At 41.6% G+C, this 21,265-nt stretch overlaps 1 protein-coding gene across 1 annotated transcript in view; it reads right to left on the reverse strand.

Moving 5' to 3' along the window:
• The window catches only part of HIC2 (hypermethylated in cancer 2), a 32,554-nt gene extending 12,349 nt beyond the window's left edge, over nt 1-20,205 (reverse strand). The window contains exon 1 of the mRNA XM_009580548.1: nt 20,136-20,205. The gene's annotated coding sequence lies outside the window, so the exon portion shown is untranslated. The remainder of the gene's footprint in view (nt 1-20,135) is intronic.
• Nucleotides 20,206-21,265: the final 1,060 nt, after the last annotated feature.

Raw genomic sequence — 21,265 nt, forward strand, 5'->3', positions numbered from 1 at the left:
GATTTTCTGGCAGTCCTCAAAACACACAAATTATAGGCTCTTGTCATGAATCAAGACTTAAAACCTCTCTCCATTTAAAAAAAGTGGAAGGGGAGGAGCAAGGCAGAGGGGAAGGTACTTTTGCACCAGATTTGGTTTTGAAAAGGGGATTGGCAGCCTGTGCATGTGCTTTACCCTGTAATCTGGAAGCTCCTCAGGATAGGACCCCTAGAAGCATTTTATACTGAACTATATACACACCCCACAGCAAAAAAACCAGCGGCTCCCCGCATCCGTTCCAGTCTGCTCAGCTTCTAAATCAACACTGCCAGAAGGCAAGACAGCACTATAACAAATTAGCACCACTCACAATTTGTTGAAGTTGCTGTTCCATTGTTTGTTTATTTAAAACATGCGCACGCACGCACACACACAAACCTCCCAAGCTTGCTCTCTGCTGCCATCACCCAAACTCCAGATTTGTAGTCTCAGAGAGAGAGGCAAGCAAAGGCAGTGGATTAAACCCATGCAGAGCAACAGTCACTGCGCTGGGACTCTGCCTGGGTTTTATTCTTTCACTACCAGCAAAACAAAAGAATGCCCACACTGTTCCAGCCTGGAAGATCAAGGTGTCGAAATCCTTATTTCGGCGCTTGACTAGGAAAGTGGTGTTAAGGAAAAGAAAGAGCCACAGGCTTGAAAGGACCAAGCACTAATAAAACTCTTAGTGTTAATGCTATTTATGAACATCCAAGGGATAATCTGCACCCCTTATCAGCCCACAAGATTATAAGATCTTTAAAATAGGAAACATGTCTTACTTCATAAAGCACTGTATAAGTTTACAAAGCACAGTATTAGTGGTAATAAATAATTGTCAAAGTAGAGCAAAGAGGTGGCTGTAAAACCTGAAAAAGTACCGCCATTCCCATTTCATTCTGAGCTCTGGGCAGTAATACCGTAGGTTGACTGGTTGTTCTGACTTGGTTTACTCTTATGCACCAATCTATTTTTATTTTAAGAGATTATTTGGGAAATATGCTATGCTTTTATTTACACTGGAGAGATTAATGTTTATCACAAGGTGATCACGACATGGGTCATTTTAAAAAGCTGTAGTAGATTCTTATCCTTCCACCAAATACAGTCTAATTTGCCAGCATGTATCTGCGTGCCAGCAACGATTCCTTCACACAGCATTTCTGTCTGTAGGCACTTACACCATGCAGAGCACCCTGCTATCTGAGCAATTCTCACCAGTTGCATCATGTAGCCTACAGAGACAGCTTCTCTTTCATTTCTCTTGGTTTACACAACATTAAGCTCTGGGCTGCTGCAGGCATAGTTTAAAGGACAGTAAAGTCAGCATCATCACCTCAAACCCTTACGTGCTTTCATTTAGGTTTTTTTTTCATTTTTGAGAAATTTTTCTAGTTTATGAATGCTCTAAATGTTTGCGTCTTCTGGCTGCTGTATCACATGCTGACAGATAACTGCATCATCCAAAGCATCTCTGCTAGCCTGGGTTGAGCACGGTTTTGGTTTCTGGACAGGTGAACGCTAGATACCACAGTTACCTCCATCGATCTAACTACAATTAAGGAAATTACTAGATTTTATACTCAGATTGAGACCTTTGCATGGAATTCTGTGGGTGCCAAAACAATTACGATTTTATTCTTCAGATGACCCATGGTTTATCAAATGTTTAAATACTCAAGCTTAAGTATTTCAAAAGCTAGTCACTTTACATTTGTCACCTAAGGAAATTGCTAAGCAATTTGTGCATTTATTTTCTGTCAGAAAAAAGCCTCAAAGAGCACAGCAGAATGGATCACCCTCCTTCTTTCAGCACTATTAAAACCATCTCAAGACGGGTGTGGGGGAGTGAAAAGCTGGAGCAGATTCTATTTATAGAAGATAACCTTGGGAAAAACAGGAGGTACCAGAGAAACAGGTATGAGGGGTAAAGTTGTGACAGTACTGAAACTAGCAGGAGACACAGGTGTACCAGGTGTCTGTGCCAGAGAGCTCTGAGAACACAAATGTGGCCGCACCTCCTGGAAGGTTTAGGCTTGGCTGGCAGGTTTCATAGGCACTCAGGTGAGAATTCAGAGACAATTCACATATTTAAAAGCTTAAGCAAGAGTTAAAAATAAAAACACACTAAAAGGCTATTTTAAAAGTTTGCTGGATCAGTTCCCATAGAGCTCTCCCCTCTCAGCAAGGAAAGCGGTTAAAGGAAAAACAAAAACCCAAACAGAACCAAAACAGAAAAACCAAAACAGCCAGAGGGACTGAAACCTCCGTTACACAGATGAAACAACTCAGCAGTTTTATAGATATACAAATAGGATCAGAATCTGGCCAAAGGAGTAATACATGTACAAACTACTGCTACCAGCCACAACAAACATGGATACTACACCTTGGACTGGAGGGAAAAAATAAAATTCTTATATCCTTACCACTTCCAGCAGAGCCCACTAATATAACAGCATCAAGAGACTCCCAAAGTATGTTTAGTGAGGATATGTTTGAACTAAAATCTCTCTCTTGGCATTGTGCATTCGCAAACACCTGTATCCAGTACCTAGCTGCTTTCAGTCCCTCGCCCTTGGCTGCACATTATTCAGCCACACGCAGTTCTGTCACGCAGAGGGGCTGAATAAATTGTAGCATTGTTATGCCACAGTGCAGGTGCTCCAAAAGACGCACGTCCTTAGGCTTGTGAACTTGAGAAAAGATATGCCTCATCAGCCATAAGGATGTTCTGATGCCATCCAGCTTTCTCTGACCCATCAAGTCAGTCCATCTAGGGTTAATCTATTTCCTTCTCCAGGCATTTTCTTGGCAGACACCTCACTGAAATAATATGTTTTAACAGCAGGAAAACCATCCCAAAGTCCCAAACCAAACAACTGTCAACTAAGTAGCATAGGTGGCATCCTTCTTATCATAGAGTATCCTCCATCATGGATGCTAACACAGCTTTCGCACACCACCTTTCTCTGCTACCTCAAGTGTAAGAAGCCTGACAATAATCCCGAATCCCCAGACTCTTCCAGTCTTCACACACGCAGACCCATTCCAGACAATTAAAGTCTTATAACAGGGTATGTAATGTAAATCCCTTTTAATCTTGTGCAGGCAAAAAATAGCAGGGACCTGCCTGTAGAAAAATTAAAAAGTATATAGTAATTCATCAAATTGATTTAATACAGCCAGCTGCAGGTGAGAATGCTGGCCCAGGCAGAGATAGTCCCAATAGTATGCATTTGCTTACAAATAGGCAAGGTGCTTTGGCACAGCTACTACATCCTTTGAAAAAGTTGGTTTTGACATGTTGGGAAAGGACTTGGATTTTCCAGCTGCTCTCTAAGCAGGAGGCAATTCAGCAAACACACCCAAGACCTGCAGCAGACACCACTCTAAAATTTGTATTCGTTATGTTCTAATTTTCACACAACTTTCTATTATTTACAATAGCCAGAAAAAAACAGAGGAAAGGTCAGGAAAGCACTGTTACGCATAATTTGTTCTTTCTCTAGCAGCAGCAGCCGCCATCGAGTGTGCTGGGCCAGGTTTTACTGCTCACATTTTCCCTGTTATTCTTGAACCAACAAATCAAATATGGGTGTCAGGTTCAGTGGGTTTCAAAACAAAAGGTGTATTGGAAGGGGGATTATTGTGGGTTTTTTTAAAGACAGTTATTCTTAACAAACACTGAAATTGCTGACAAAATAAATTCCGCTTTCCATCTTGCAAATATTACTTCTTCCCCCCCGAGAAGAGACTGGGTCACTGAGAGACATGCAAAGCTTCAGACAGGACTAACAACTGTGCTGAAATTTACCGAGGTACCCAAAAATGAGTGATGAGTTTGGGTCTTTCCATGGGATGAGTGGCACAGTAGAAATTCTTAGTCATGCTAGCTTTTATTCATATGTATTTTTTATTATTATTCATATAAAACTTTCATTGTAAGAGACAAACATATGATTGTTAGAAGATATGTAAAGCACACCAGAACTTCAGAAAGAAGCCCCAACTCTGACCATCTCTCATGTGAAAGAAAGGGGGATTATTACAATCCACTTTTTTCTTTAACTTAATTTTTATTTTCCTGGGAAGTGTGAAAAAGCTTTTTTGTTCATTTGGTTTTTAATTGACTGCATTATTTAAAGGACTTGGTGAGGAATCTAAAAATCTGCAGAAGGGTTTGTTGGGGGGAATCAGAAAGAGAAAAGCCTCATAAAAACAACCCCACCCCTCCAAACACAGAGTTTGTTCCTCTGCTGCACATGCACACTAATGCCCTTTTGCCTCCCCAGATCCAAAAGATCTGGCATAAAAGGCCTGGAAGACACTGCACACAGTTGGACACATGGTAGGGTGGTGCTGGGAAGCAAAGAAGCAGCTGAAATTATATGGGAATAACAACAACATTCACAGAAGTTCCCCTTGGATACATGTCAGCATGTGGGAATGATGGATTGAGATTGAGTATTTGCATTTCCCAGTCAGATGCCAAGATATCAAAGCTGGCACGCTAAGGTGTTCTGGCGTTCCTTGAAGGGAGTCTCCAGCCATCAACGCTGCATGTGTACAGAGCTCTCTCTCTGATAGCGCATGCATTTTTATTTTTTTTTAAATATGTGATCTGGGTTAGTGCTCATAAAAGTGAAGGATTAACAGCTACAGCGTAACACAGGCAGCTGGGCAAGCTCGGCTGACAGAACCCTGCCAACACAATCAACCCCAAATTAATCCTGCACTGTGCTCCCACCCACACACAGCAATCAGGTAGTGCCATGGTGCCAACTTCTTCAGTCAACATATAGGAGGAAAGAAGTGCCATGTTATTACTTCTTCTTCTACAGGCCACAGTAGAGAATTTTGATCTTTGCATACAATAGGCCCATAGACATCTGAACTGAGTGCAGGACTGAATCCGCCATCAGACATGGTTTTTAAAATAAGATGTAGCACTTCTGCATCATTGCCCTCTACAACAGGCCTCAGTGCTTTTCTGGGTTTTTTTTTTTTTTTTTTTTTTTTTTTAAGCCAGCATTAACATTGCCAGTGGTACATTATTTCCCATTATTTTCCCAGCTGGAAAAAGAGAAACAAACAAAAAAACCAAACCCCAGAGAAATAGATCCATCATTACAGATGATGAGGCATCGTGATCTGTTTTAGCCCATCCAAGTCAGGGCTGCCACTGAAAAAGTTAGGTCTTGCCCTCTTCCTGCATCAATCCTGGTCTGGCTCAGCCTTACAGCCTCATGGTCTTCAGGAGCAGTGCAATGGAGCAGGCAGGAGAGCACAGCCAAGGATGCTGATGAGGAACACTCATCAGCAAAGCTGGCTGTAAAGCCAAATCCCTTGTGTCAGAGGTCACAGTATTAATTGAGGATTGTGCTACAAACTCCAAAACATCCTCCACTACCCAGAAAGGCTGCTAGCAATAGGTGGAAGATGGCGTTGAGACAGAGGAACAGTGCAGAAAAAGTTCTTGCAAATTATTGCTGGCGCTGCATGGTGCATGTGCAATGAAAAGATGAAGCAGAGCACTTGGACCAGGAGGAGCTTCTCTCCCATAGAGGGAGGGACAGAGGGGAATACTCCTGCCTGCCTGCCATTGGACCTAAAATTCTCCTCTCTGACACCCCAGTTTGCATAGTCAGAAGCGAGATCAATGCCTAACTACACGAGATGCTTCCACTTTGTAATGATCTTCATTGCTAGATGCTTAATAGTTGTTGACTTCCTCCCTTGGAATTTTGTAACAGCCTAGCAAGAATGAAAGTTTAGAGGTTCTCCCAAAAGTCCCCAAGATGCATCAGAAACTGGAATCTGCTGCAGGGCTGCAGTACGTTGTCTCAGCAGATTCAGTGGGTAACAAGGTCTTCTGAAACAAAGTGTAACAAGTGTTTCTGCCTGGACTTGCCAAAAGACCTTAATGCAAATACAACTCCAGGAAAATTAGGGTGGACTCTAGTGGCTGCCTCCCCCTCAGGGTTGGTTTGTTGGTTTTTTTTTTTTCCCCTTCAATTGTGATGAAATTCATTACAGTAGCATTTAAACTGAGGTTGTGATTTAAATTTTCCAAAGCAGGCAGGGCAGGTTTGAAAGCCTGATATATCAGAGTTTATGTGCTTCCTGAAGAACTAGGGTAGTTGCAGAGCCTTCCCCAAGGGCTGCCTGGTTGGTCCCCTCACCCCCTTGACATGTTTGCTGTCACACAGGCCACTGGATTCCTGGCAAGTTGAGCAGGCTTGCTCCTTACAACCAAGCAGCCCCCCATTCAAGCATGCCAGTACTTTCCTTGAAGGTATTTACAGTTTACTTTTTAGTGCTACTTTAAGTTCAAAGGGGCTAGTAAAGCCCCATTAAGCCATTTACATCAAACTGGTTAGTTAATTATCCTGTTGCAGGCTTTAAATTAGCAATTTATAACCCCTTCCCTAGAGATGCCAGTATTTGGAAACAACTCAGCCGGGACATTTTGCAGGGTGCAGTTAAGGAACAAAAAAACCCACTAAACCCAACCACCACCCGTCCCCACCCCCACCCCCCCCAGAAAAAACCAAAACCAAACAGAATAAATCTCTTCAGTTTTTGGTTGGAAATCAGTTGACTCTGGGAGAATCCAGTAGGGACAGGGGTGGGAGAGAGCCCACCATTACTAGCTAGCAAGGATAGCGAGGCCGTGTCTACCTTAGGCTGTGTCTGTGCAGCAAAATGCAATGATGTGCAGAGAGGCACCACAACTAGATGAGGATGGTGCTTCCCTTACAATGAGCTATTCTGCTTCTTAGTATCATAATCAAAAATATTTTCACATTGATATGTAAAAAAAACTTGTCTGCCCACAAGGAAGGAAAATGATTTGAGGCTTTGGAGCTGGTCAAACTGTGAATGCCAGCATACAGGGACTAAAGAGGTCCTTTTTAGGGGGTTTTGGTCAGGAGCTCTGCTCACCCATGCAGGCAGGGAGGCTCTTGCCACACTGCAGCCACCTTCCAGGTGAGAATTAACAAGATTCCAGGTTTATATCCCCTTGCCATAAGGGTCAAGGACCTGCTCACAGTGGGGCTACCCCATGGGCTAGATGAGGCTGGAGCCGAGGAGTCTCCATTCGCAGGATCTTCTCCCCTGCCAACAACATTTCATTTCTGAGAAGGACAATCTGTTGTCCCCTCAGGGTCTGGTTATTCCAGTCCACCCTACTCAGAGTTCAGAGCTGTTATAGAAGGGAATAATAACCATCTTCCCCCCTAAATACCTAACTGCCCAAACTAACCAGGTCCTAGAGTAAAACATGCCTCTCACCCTCTCTCCCTTATTTCCACCAGCCATTATTAGTTCTACAAACAATTGTCATACTGGATTTTTATTGGCAAATTCTATTTAAAATAAAGATGGGAGGGAAAGACTGTCCAGTTGTTACTATTTTCACACAACAATCTATCAAGTACAGGAGAAATCTTGGCCCCAATCCTGGTAGCTCTCCCAAACCAACAAGCACTTAAAACCTCACCAAGAGCAGGAATCTGTGGAAAGAAAGGGCATGTGGAGTGAGACCAAGGCAGAGTAGGAGATTCCACATTAACATCAAAAAAAGGCACATAAAAAAGAAGTTTGAGAGAAAATTTCCATTCTACTTGGAAGACAAGACAGACAGATGGAATCAAGTCATATGACAGACCCTGCGATTTTTTTCCTCTATCTTAATACATCCCCTTTGCAATGGCAAAAAAAAAAATTATCTTCTGCCAAACAAGTGTCAGATGACCTTAAAAAAGAGAGATAAAGATCTAAGCAAGTTAATTTCTTTATACTACGCAACCATGAGATTTATTTTGCATTTGCTTGCTTTTTCTTCTGTATGGAAAGTAGCCATTTCACAACAATTTTTGGGATGGGGGAGCAGATGGGAAGAAGGGAGGAAAAGACACTCAGAGATTTCAAACCAAAGGGACAAAATATTTTTGTACAAAATTTGGTAAGATGATATCACTTTTATGTGATTTACTACTCCAAATTGCAAGACAGAGGCCTTATAGTAAAAATACAGGTAAACACAACATAAAATCTGAATTATCTAAAGGGCTGAAAAACCCAACCCCGCACATAGATGACATTCTCCGAATTCTCTGCCCTTTCTTGGGAGCAGTTACACCCAAACCATCACTCAGCCCAGAAGCTGTTCTCTCCTGCTAATCACTCTGGAATCACACACTAAGGTAAAAAAAGTTCAAATGCAAACACTGGCCTGGCCTTTGAAACAGCCCGGTGCTAACAGGCCACACGATGGCATAATATTAGGGAATTATAAAATAATGTGAAACTGGGGAGAAAGAAGAAAGCAAAGCCCTCCTGTGGATGAAATGGGAGTCTTTCCTGCTCCACCAAAACCTTCCATTTCCAAGGCATGCAATACCCGGGCCTGTGCCTAGAACAGGTGTGTCTCCTTAAATACCTCACATGTCACACTTGTGTCTCATGGATACAGTCCTGCAGGATTATATTAGTACCAGTGCAGACCAGCTGTAGCTACCCCCAGTGGTATCCTGTAACTCCTGGGACGGGGGGAGCTGCTCTCCATAGCATGCAGAGCCCCTTGCCACATGACTTTCTGGAGACAGACAGCGACCCTGCGACTGCAGCTTCGGAGCATTTGTGCTCTGGGGGCTGAATCAATTCAGGGACAGGCAAAAGACCTCCTCCAAGAGCAGGAACAAGGCTCTGTCAAGAGAAATGAATGGAGGGCTCCAAATATTCTTCTCAAAAAAACCAGCAAATTCTCAACTGAATTATGCCAAATAGACACTCTGAAGATCTCCTTTAAATAAAAAAAGATGCACAGCTAACAAAGTCCACTCAGCTATTCCCAAGCAGAAAATGCTGACAGGGCACAAGGCAGATATGGCTAGTGCAGGATGAAGAAAGGACAAAGGAGAGTGAGCCTCATACATCCCTAAGTCAGTGCAGGAAGAGACACCCCTTGGCAATTTCAACCTAATTCTTCACTAAGCCTTGGAGGATACTAGCTGCTGGCCTAAGCAGCTGAAAGAGCCAACAAGAAAATTTCTAGGGCAGCAAATGCATTAATGGCATTTTCTGTGTCATATCTTCGTGACTGGCACAGATAATAAAAAGAGAAGAGCTACTTGGTTGAGCTATAGCTCTGCATCACAATGCAAAGGTATTCGTCAGCATGAATAAGAACTGCCCCCCATGCCACCCATCTCGTGAAAAGCATCTTGTAGTACTTAACAGGGAGCCGGAGCATCGATGGATGCGAGAAGCTGCTGACCAGCATGCATGGGCTCAGAGGTGGAGGACCACAGGGCCCTGTAGGATCCTTCTTTCTTATTCCTCCTTAACAGCACAAGTGCCTTCATTTTCAAGCGAGCGATTCTTGCATTCAGGCAACAGCTTTTAGGAGAGAGAGTGCACGAGCAAGAATGCACGCACCAATCTTGATGAAAAGTGTAATTTATGAGGAATCTACCACATCCATAAGTTATTCCACTGGTTAATTAATTCAGATTTCCAGGTTTGAGCACACATCAGGTTTGTCTGCTCATCCCTACAGTAAATGGCCCCAGGCATCATGAGCAGCCATCAGGGATGAAGGCAGTGCCAAGCAACGTTCTTCTGAAGTGGCATAGGTAGAACTTTTTCAGTCCACTTCTGCTTTATAACCCCTTGGGGCTGGGTGATACAGTGGGTTCAATGAACCCAACTCATCAGTCCAGCTCAGGTCGGAAGCAAAGGGAAATACTCACATACTCTATACCCCAGTCATCTGTTCATCTCACTGGCCATCTCTGTTCAAATGAATCCAGAATAAGGCCATTCCATGATACTTTATTCTCGAACAAGTGAACAGGCTCCCAAAATCCATCTACCCCTAGAAACACATATACTTCTTACTACTGGCATTTCTCATTTTCAAGAGGTCTCAAGTCCATAGCCATAAAAAGCAGCATTAACCGCCAGGTGAACTCTTACTCTTTAACCAGCTATTTATTACACTGGGTCTTTGATTACCAGGCAAACATCTGTTGCAAATGCCACCCCATGTTCTCAGACACCAGGATTTCAAATGTTGAGCGGTTTCCCATAACTAAGATTTAGCATCTTTACGTTTTCTTTATTCTTTGCCAGCCGCAGCGTTAGTGACTTCCTGGCCAGTTAGCAGTCAGCCTGGTAAAAGCACTTAACTTTACACATTTGTCATGAGATCTTAGAATACACACTGTCACATCTTTCTCGAGCAACTTGAAACCGAATCACAGGAGCAGGTCTGTGTCCCCAACAGACAAATGGAGGCCCAGCTGTATTTCGTAACTGTGAATGTGCACTTCCAGAAACCGTCATACTTAGTGACACATCTGATGGGGAAACAATTATTTAAGAAGCCATTAAAGAAAATCCTCACATTTAGTATAGGAGTGCAACCATTCACTTCATTTTTCCACAAACAAAATTTTCAGACTTTGGGAAAACCAGGTCTTCTTATAAGCAACCTCTACGTATACTCAGGTGGAGCTGTGTGTTCCCGTAGGGAGATAGCAGCACACGCGTTTTCTTTGAAGACTCAGAATGTCTGAATTTCTTGGTGAAAGCAAAACAAAATAACTCATTTCAAGTAGGAGTAGCTGAGAACAGAGCTGTCCATGAGCCTCTGTACAGGCCTCCATCCAAATGCTCAACTCCCACTCTTGTCAGTACTTGCAAGCATTTAATCCAACAGAGGTTCTTCACCAACCTATAGCTATTTTGTGACATGCCTGCCTTGGGGCATAAAATCCTAGAGAGCGTCCCCTTAAACCAAATGCATTCGTTATATAATTGAAGCAGTTTTATGGGGGAAAATGGCAAAAATCCTACTGTCATTAAGAAGAAAATCAGTGATCTAGTGCATAGCAATGATTAACCAGATAGCTATCCTTTTTTTATTGAGGAACCAGACTCATAATTAAGTTTTTTTTTTTTCTTAAAATAATATATAAACAAATTATTGGAAAGTTTTACACGATTTTAACCAGTAGAATTTCAGAGTTCAAATAAATTACAAGCTATTTCACTGTTGGACTGTCTGCCTCTAAGGTTATAATTAATTTTAATTTTTGGAAGTTACAGTACCAAACATGTGACCAGGAGTAAAAGAAGAAAAACCTCTTTAGGGTGCTCTTTCAGTTTGTATCAAACATACAGAAGTCAGGAAAATAGGAGGCCAGGTGCACTGATCTTCAGAGGCAGCTCACATGTCTTAAGAAGTATGTAAAACATGACAAATTCAAAATTCACTTGCCCATTTAAATTTTGGGGAAGGGTAATGGAGATGAGAGACAGAGGAAGGGGAGGGGAAAAAAAGGACCAAGTGTTACGTTAGTGACTTAATATATGAACACACAGAGGGAGTTTCTTTGTCTGTGTATCACATCATAGCAAATACAGGAAAAGCCATGGCAATGCCATGCCAGCAGCTAAATGTGCTTTTACTTATTTATTTACTCAGATAGCATCCAATGGAAAAGGAAGGGTGGATTTAAATCAAAGTAATTTAAAGCTACCAATTTTAATCTTGTTTTACATTTACACTCTAGCTATTTTCATAAAGGATGATCAGTGGCTGGTAACTACTAAGCCATATTGATTTGCAACTAAATATAGTCTGCTCTCAATTTGGTATTATTTTTTGCTAACCAGAGAGCTGCACTATCTCCAGTTGAAACATTTATTCTATTTTACAGGTATTTATCCAGCTGACATTTTTTCTCCTTTTATTATTTTAATAAACAATGACTTTTATTAGACATTTTATTTTTCTCATTTGAATCATACGGCCTAAAAATTCAAAAAGTGACCATCCATTGAGAATTTTCTGACTTAGTTTTCTTATCAAGCATACTAAACATTTAAGTCCAAACATGTTTAACATTTAAAACAAACACTTTAATAAAGAGAAGTGAGCTGTAGCTGATGATTTAAAACTGAGTTCATTGCCTTGTCTTTCAAAATCTAGAGCTACCAGGTACTTGTCTCCCATTATATCTAGTTCTTATTCACCAGCTTAGAAAAGGAAAACAAGCATCCTAAGTTTCTTAAACTTTCATTGTTTTCTCAACTGAAATCCTTTACTGCATTAAATAAACTCAAATGAAAAAAAATTTTTTTTTTTTTTTCCCAGCAAAAACGGCCTCAAGGTCTCCCTGCAAAAACAGCTACATCTATCAAAAGCCCAGTACTTTCTTACAAACTCTTGTTCTTCATGCTTAGGGACAGACTTTCTGCAGTTGAGCGTTCTGTTTTTCCTTAAACCTTTGGCGGAGACAAGTAGTGCCTGAATAAAGACAGACCTAAACTCACCAAGATCTATGAAAATTGTTTAAGGCAGCTATTGTAATTTCAAGCAAGTATTTTTTCCTAGGTATTAAAAAGATTGTTCAATTCAGTAGCTTTTAGCCACTACATCTACGATGCACTTGACTTTTCTCAATATCCCACAAATGCCTAAGGTAAAGACTACTAAAACACAAATTGAAATAAACAACAATGGGGAAAGAGAAACACTTGCACACCATAAAAGCAAGAGGTACGTATCCATGTCCTACAATATGCATTTTGCTTCCCTTTCCGTGGCATACATACCGAGAGGCTGCGATTGTGTCTGTCCACATTTTGTTTAGCAATTTATATTAGAGAGAAATCTTTTTTCCCCAAAACATCTTAATACATATGCCAAATGTAAAAAGATAAAGCTTAATTTGCTATCAGGAAGATGGCAGAGGAACAGAAGACAGACCTTCACCTGATTGGACACAATGTTATGTGAAAAGTGCAGAAGAAACAGGTATTCATGCAACCCTCCCATGCTATTCCAAATTCATGTTTGTCTTCACAATCCATGACATTTCTCAAACTATTTCTGCACTACGTTCCTTATTTGTTTATTCCTTCCCAAGGTAGCACTTCCATTTATAACATTCACACCTTAATTGCTAGCACAGACCTGGCTGCCTGTCAAGCCTAGGAAACCTGAAATGAAGTCTTCCCTTTTGCCTGCTGGGGCTCAGACCTGGGCAGCCCAGCTACTGCTTCTGCAGCCTCCACAGAAGATCCCTGTCATTCCTTTAAAGCAAATGCTTCATTAAGTGATGAGGCACAGCTATGAGCTCACATGCTGCTTTCGTGCAATAATGTGTGTACACTTACATAAAAGAGTAGAAAGGAATAAAAAGTCAATACGTTTACTGTGTCCCTGTGGCTGCATGAATGTCAAAGCAAAATGAACCATTTGTTCTTAAAGTCAGGAGACACTCATCTTCCGAGGAGGTCTGCCTAACAGTTTTCAGTATGTAAAATAAATGCAAATTTCACCTGATTATCCAATGGTTGCTAGTAGGCTAATGGTGACTCATATTGCCACTGACAGAACACTCCTCAGTTACATTTTGAGCAAGACCTGTTGTGCTTCAGCCAATCTAACAACAGTCTTAACCTGGAGGGGTGCATCATGCGTGTAGCTACCAGTTTCTGAATGGTGGAGGATCCTGTTCAAGCTCATCCATGACTGCAGGTTAACCATCCAGTAATCTGACCAACGTGATTACAACAGGAAAAGTAGTAGTGTATTAGACACAGTGCCCTGGTCCTACATCATGCTGGACAACCCTCATATACGTAGCTTGGATGTTTAAAGAATCTCCCTGGATAATTTACCAGTATTGCTGGATTTCAAGTTGTGGCTAGATAGCAAACATGCAGAATGAATTGCTGCTTCTTACACGTTTTTCAAAAAAGAAAGTCTAGATGTGTTGAAGGGATAAAGCCAGTAAAACCTCTTTGCTCCTTGCTATAAACATCAGTTGTTTTCCTGGTGTTGGGGGAGAAGCAAGCAGGGGAAGTACAACTACACATTCCCTCTTTAAAAGGAAGGTGACTTGGTACTTCAGAAATAGTCTAGTAAGAACACTATTTCCCTTACCTAATACAGTTCCTTGTCCAGTATTAGAGGAAAGTAATCTTTCAGTAGCTTTTCAGCCACCTCAAAGGGCAATTTAAAAAATAATGTAGGGTTTTGATGTTTAAACAAGCTTTTCGAGCAATTACTTGTTAATAGCATCCAGAGGCTCCAAGTAAGAAGCAGGACCCATCATCCTAAGCAATTTATAGTAGCAATACATAGAGTGAGGCAGAGGATTTGAAGGGAAGGAAAATGCTAGGGGCAGGGAGAGGGGGGAGGATTAAAAACCACAAGTAAGATTGCTAAGTACATCCAACATCTCAAAACTGGAATAAAAGCCAATGCCATGCACCAAAGCCCTCTGGAAATACAAACTGTTAAAAAAAAAAAAAAAAAAAAGAGTCATTACTTCCTTGTTTGCCCAATCAGATCAGACCCAGCAGCTTTCCTGCAGCCTTAGAGAGCTCCAGCCTTTCGCTACCTCTTGGGCAGCCTCGTGCCCTTGAGTACTCAGGTGTGCCAGGCAATGACAGCTGACAGGTACACACTCATTTGCCCCAGGGTTGCCTGGCATGTGACTCAGAAGGGCTCTGTGAGCTGGAAGAGAAATCTCCCAAGACAAGAAAGAAACTCTCACTATTTTGCCTAGAAAAGCCTCTTGTAGCCCTCCTCCAGAGAGCTGAGCTGCATTGTTTCTAAGGTGCGTTATTCACGCTTGTGCTGCAGTCCGTACTCCTCCTCAGGGCAGAGGAATGCCACGCTGCAGCAAGCTCGCTTGCTCCCAGGTTCACGTGGAAGCATTCCAAGCTACTCAGCTTCTGACAGCTCTCCAACTGCTCTTCCACGCTGTATTGCTTTACATTACATTGCTTTCCCTGCCAGGAGGCACTGCTGTATTACAGTATAATCGTCTAGCAAAACGTAAAACTGATTTTTCACCTCCCAAATACCAACTGACTGTTGCCGCTGCAGTCACAACTACAAGCCCTGCTCTGTATTAGACTTTCCTGCTTTTATGCATATAAAAGAGATTTTAGTATCTTGCCTCCTCTTCAGCCTCCTTCCCAACTTGCTGCTTCTTCCCTCCCGGTTGTACTCCCCAGTCCTCTCTGCGGAGGGCAGCCACCCTCAGCTTCCAGCCCAAGGTGTCACTACTACTCGAGTTAAAATGCCTAAGCCAGCTCATTAGGTGCATTATCAGGCAACCTGACTGACTGTAGCACCAAACACAAAGTGAGAAAAATAACTAGAAACATTGTAGTGACTTACAGCTTCATTAACAAGCTCAGCTTTTTGTTAAGTCAGAATTTTAACAAAGTAAGCAGGCTACAGAGGCATTTTATAACACACACATTTTTAAGGTATTAGGAGGCGTTTGGCTCCTAATTCTCTTCATTTCAGTGTGCTTTACATTACTTGTGGGCTACAAGGCAAAACTAGTTCCATGCACTGAAGTGTAGCTAGTTTCCTTTCTAGTTTTCAAATATAAAAATAGCCATATTATAAGAGCAAAGGTCTAGCTCTCTCTCTGTTCTTCAGGAGTAGCCAGAATAGGGCCAAAAGAAAAAAAGCGGGGGAGCAGTGAAATAGAGTACCGGCAGTCTTCTCCCTTCTTATACCCTGTGCAATTGTTAAAGATCTCCTGATTTGGAGGTTGCATCCAGGCCATCACTTCTAATAAGAACTTATCTGTCCTTCATTGATTTTTCAATCTGTTTAGACTTCCGCCATCCATAACACCCTTTGGCCATGAGTTTCACATGGTAACTGCTGCTTGACAGAGTGCCTCCTCTTTGCCTGCTTTGAATCAGTTTAGTTAACACAAGAACCATGAAGAATAACTCCCTGCTCCCCTCCCCCCCCCTCCCCCCCGCTTTCATAACAGCGTAGAACATCTGCAATTTCTGTAATAAGTCATCTCTTCTCTATGGCAAAAAGAGAAATCCTGTTGACTGACTTGAGACCCATCTTTGATGGTCTTCTCCAGACCTTCCTTAGTCCTCCGCTACCTTCGAGAGGTGGTAATCGGAATTGCATAGTGTTTAAGATACTGGCACACCATGAATTTACACAGCAGCATACTGATGGTTTCTGTTTGGTTTACCAGCTTGGGTAAACATCCAGAGAGTTTGTTGATTCTTCAGGGAGTGTAGCATTTCCTCCCAGTTGGTCATTAGTCTCTCTGCAATAACTTTTTGGGGACTCACTTCAGATAGTGCTCTTGAGTAGTCTGCTGAGGTGACAGGTGAAATTTTTCATCTCCCAACAACTGCTGCCACAGGTCTCTCAATTTTTTTACCTAATTCAAGCCAGTGAAACTCTCAGCTTTTAAATCCCTGCCATCTTCCCCCCTCAAAGTCTTCCCAAAAGCATGGCAGTTTGCAGCCGCTCAAAGCTCACAGATACTTTCTGTCACCTGCACATCCAGTGAGAAGTCCCACAAGCCAGAGAAGCAGAAAGCACATGGTTCTCCCCAACAAGCCGGGAGAAGCATTGTTGCATTAAAATCTATACTGACCAACCAAGGAAACTTTCTTAAGCTTATCCCAGTCTTAAGAAATTTCCCAGGCGTCCCCATATAATGAGCGACTGTCCTGAAGGATCAGTCAGACTTGGTGCTGTGATGCACAATTCACTACTCTGACTCATGAGCCCCTGCTAATCCCAAGAGACGTGCTTCACCAGATATAGCTGCTCCGTATAACTGCTTGGCTTATCTCCCTCTCTTAGCTGAACTACCATGGTTCCAAAAGCCCTTAAAATTAATGATAGATATGCTTGCAGATTAAAATCCATCTACCTGTGTAATGCTATGTGCATCACTTGTTCATACCAGCACCAGGCACAGTGCTCAGCTGCAGTTTCTCTATGCTTTTTAGTAGCAGCTCAAATACTGCCAAATTAGCAAATGCTGGGAGAAACATCAGAGCAGTTTGTTTGACCCCAATTTCAGAATTTCTGGGAAGCAGTTGTAATGGACCATGAGAAAGATAACACAAAACATGAAGCTATGAGCTGAAACACTGCATCTCAGCGTACCTGACCAGAAAACTGAGCAGGTAATTTGAGCAAACACAGACTCCTGTGAACATGTGGTTACAAAAGTAGCTCAAGACAGCTTAACAAAATAATAGCACAGACACATTTTACTTCCATAGTTACAAACCTCTGAATTTGAATGAGCAAACTATAGAAATAACAACCTTTGTACATCAACAAAACTCTACTATTACCCATGAGCATAAGATAGCATGCAAAAGCTAGGCAAATAATGTAAGCCAATTCAGAATATTGAAATCTAAACCCTCCTTCTGGATATCTCATTTTCTGAACATTTTGCATATAGTGCCTGCAAAAATAACACTGGGTGTGTTAAGTGCTGGGGAGAAGAGTCCCTTTCCTTCTGTTTCCTAAGGAAACTAATGTGGGATAGAACATCACTTTTACTCAATAGGATAAGAAATTCCACCAAATCCCTTGCTGGAGCTCTAACATAAAGGCAATTCAGAAAGTCAGCCAGAGACCTGCCCACACCCATCACCATTACTTTCCAAGACTGGAATGAGAAAAAGTTGCATTTGCACTCAGCCTCAAGTGTTAGTCACCTCAATTTTCTCTTTTGAAATATACACACAATATATATGCAATATATATACACACACACACACCACGTATGTATACACACACATATATAAATCACTTCTGTTGTTTCTTCTGAAATCCCTAGGCTGACTGTTCTTGAAGTGCTGAATCTAATAGATGGCTTCTGCAGTTAATTTACCTCTGTATTATAAAATGCTGCCATCCAATGTGGGATCAGAACCAACTAGGAGCTTGAATACAGAAAACGCAATAGTCTGCTCACTGCGAGCAGAAAAATTAACATTGTAAAGCGGTTTACACAAAGTGTCTTAAACACTATTTCAAGAAAGTGGCAGTCTGTTCAGAGCTACACCAGGCAGGAAAAAAACTTGGAGTCACAGTGCTAGTTACCTGCTGCTGTCGGGGATGGTGTGCACAAACGGGTAAGGAAGCAGTTAGTATCTCCTGCCTCACACTGGGCTGTCCAGGCCTTGAGCTGCAAAAATCAGCACGTACTGTTTGCTAACATCCCCTTTCTTTGGTAACCAACTAAGAACATGTTACTTAGCTTTAGTATAAGCCAAGAAAATGCATTTCTTCTTAGTCTAAAAACATCTAGTTCCAGCTCAACTGGTTTCAGAGAAGATTCAGCTGGGAAGAATAAGGATGCTCTCCTTGAGATAGATGTTCTGGCCTCTTGTGGGCATAACTCTCCCAGCAGGACTTGACAATTTGTAATGTTATTGCAGAAAATGCATTTAAGCTCAGTTCTGTTAATATGGTCCTCTCCCAGTTGAGACTAGAGGATCTCTGTTCACCTGGTACCTTCTGCATTTATCCTGCCATTGATCCAGAAGCAGAACTATTACTGATGAGGAAAAGTTACCGATAGTAAGGGAATGGGCTCTTCTTCTAAGCCACAGAAATGGAACAGTGGGTGAAATTACTTTGCAATTTGAGAAGAACACTTCTTATCATCTAGGACATTTGCATAAAACAGCTTCTTCAGCTCTTGGTTTAATGAATAAAGGAATCAAATCTTTCAATGCATATTGCAAATAACCACAAAGATTTGCCATCTGAAACAGCTATACATGGCTCTCTCTCCATACCCACCATCTACAAGTAAACATTTCTCAAGGGACCATCTGGGAAAGCTGAAAGTGGGCAGAGCTCAATGTCTAGCCAAGTTGACTCTTCAAGGAAAAATTTGGACAACACAATGCTGAAAGTCTTGGAGATACTTTGCAGTGGCTTCGCTACGTTCAGTTTTTCCTCAAACAAATGTTCTTAAGATTTTTTAGCAAGCTGGTAATTTTCCTGCTGTATCAGATTTCTTGATCCCTACTTGATACATTAATATTTGCATGGCATATTTCTTTGTGCTGCGAAAAAAGTCAAGCGAAGAGGTGAAGCAACAGCAGCTGCAGAGCTGAGGGGGGACCCCCATCCTCACTCCCTTAACTCCTTGTCATTTTGCAACTAAAGAAAAGCATAGCCAACAGGCAGTTAGACGAATGACAAACCTGCACAGCAATCTGGCTTCAACCGCTTGAGCTAAAGCTGCTTCTTACAGTCAGTAGCAGAGTCACATCCACCTCCTCTCAGGGGCAAGCCCTGAGAGCTGCCTAGCAGGAACACATTGGTGATGCACTATACCCCATGATCTATCCACGGGGTTAGGCAGAAAGTAGTATCCAAGGTACCTATCATGGCAACATCTAAATGCAAGTATCAGAGCACTTTACAGACAAAAAGGTCTTTCCCCCAGGCTGTTTAAAATTTGCATGTTCCTGTGTAGCACTGAAGATAGCAGCAATGGTGATTCATTAAGATAATGATTTAAGTAGGAGGCTTAAGAAAGTCAGGGTGGATTAACATCCAAAGGGCTGCAGTTGGAGCTTCTCCACTCCAGGCTGCCACCTTCCCTTTTAAGGGAAGGGATGAATTCCAAAAGTCAGGAGAACTATGAATTAACAGCAACTGTATCACAACTACAATGTATTAAAGCACAAGAGCACCATCTCTACCCCAGCCCATCATCCTTGGCAAGGTCAAGCACAAAATTTTATGCTACAGGAAAATTTTCATGGCATTATAAATTATTAGCTTTTCCTTTATTTGATTAGTTTGTTAGTGTAGGTTCTCCTCAAAAAAAGATTTTGCAAATTTCTTTTAAACTAATTTTCTGTCCACCTTAGAAACAACACAAGTTTTCCTCCAACCAGTTGTCTTTCCCCACTATTGAATAATCAGATGGGTTTGATAAATTGATTGCTCCCCACATAATAATGTAAATATACACATTGAAAAAAAGCACACAAGTCCTTTCCACACCCCAACATTTAATCAAATCGTAATCAGTTACGAGTCGAAACATGCATTCTGTCCGTAACATGGGGTTAACACTCAGAGTAACAGGCAGCTCATACTTCATCCCTGCTAAGAGAGAGGCCTTTGTAAAGTGATTTTGATATAATACTTTCTGTTGCCTTCTAGAGAGATACACAGGCAACCAATTTTGCTATTCTTCTGCTCACTCATAATAGTTGCAATAGGGCATCCCAGTGTATATTGCCCCACTCACCGCTAGCTGTGCTTGGTCTGAACGTCTTCTAGGCACTCTATCCCATGCTGATTCAGTACAGAATAGCTTCCTAGAATGCAATTATAGAGAGAGTAAGGGTTTGTCTTAAAAAGGGATTATTCCAGAACAGCTATTCCTTATTAACTATTCCTAAGCACCTCTTCTTTAGGATGATGAAGTTAATTGGGAATAGGTGTTCCACTCAGATTTGTAACTTATCTTAGACTGACTCAATGACCCTGTTTAGATGAGCTCTTAGTACAGCATCATACAATCATAGCAATGGCTTCATCAATAAAAATAGACTAATAGTTGCAATGAAAATAGAGTTGCTGCATGGACACATCTCAGCTGAGTTTGTTGTAAGTTGGGCAGATAAAGGATCAAGAAATATGAAAAAAAAATAGTTGTTCTTATAATGTTAGATCTCATCAGTACTGCATGTGACATTTTGTACTTTACAAGTCTCTGGACCTGCATTGTTCAAACGTGGTTTATTCCTTAGATATATGGAGACCTTAACAGCAGGGAAATTTTGAGTTCTATAGCTTCTTTGTTTATTAAGTTCTTAGCTTGCAAGATTTCTCATCCAAAAAGGGCTGAGAAAGTACCTGGCACATCTTGGATGCTTATTGAATACATTAAATAAATCAAACGTTTTATGATAAAATTCCACTCCCCCACACCAGACAGATGTAGGTGCAAGTCAAAGAGGCTTGAAAAATTGCACTAAAATTGATTTTGCTCCAGTTTTCCCCAAAGGAAAAAATTTGTGTGTGGGTTGAGACAAAAACATGGAAAATTTCAGCTATCATGAACAACTGAAAAGAGAAATGGAGGAAAGACAGAAGCCAAAGCTGAACTTCATATTCAGAGTGCATAATTTATACTCTCTAAAGTGTTCTGTATTACAGGCATTCCAGGACTTAAACGTAAAGTGAAAGTCTTTTTCTTGGGCTCATCACATTTATAGAGAAAAATGCCATATAGCTTAATGCTGGAGTCTTCTAGCTACTCAGGGGAAATCACACAGAGACCATAGAGAAGGTTCTTTGGTTGATTTCAGATTCTGAGAGGCTAGAAAAGATAGGACCCAACATAGCTGAGGATGTCTGTCACAAAAGTGAGGG

Source organism: Fulmarus glacialis, unplaced genomic scaffold, assembly GCF_000690835.1.
Source record: "Fulmarus glacialis isolate BGI_N327 unplaced genomic scaffold, ASM69083v1 scaffold5146, whole genome shotgun sequence".
Taxonomy (NCBI): Eukaryota; Metazoa; Chordata; class Aves; order Procellariiformes; family Procellariidae; genus Fulmarus; species Fulmarus glacialis.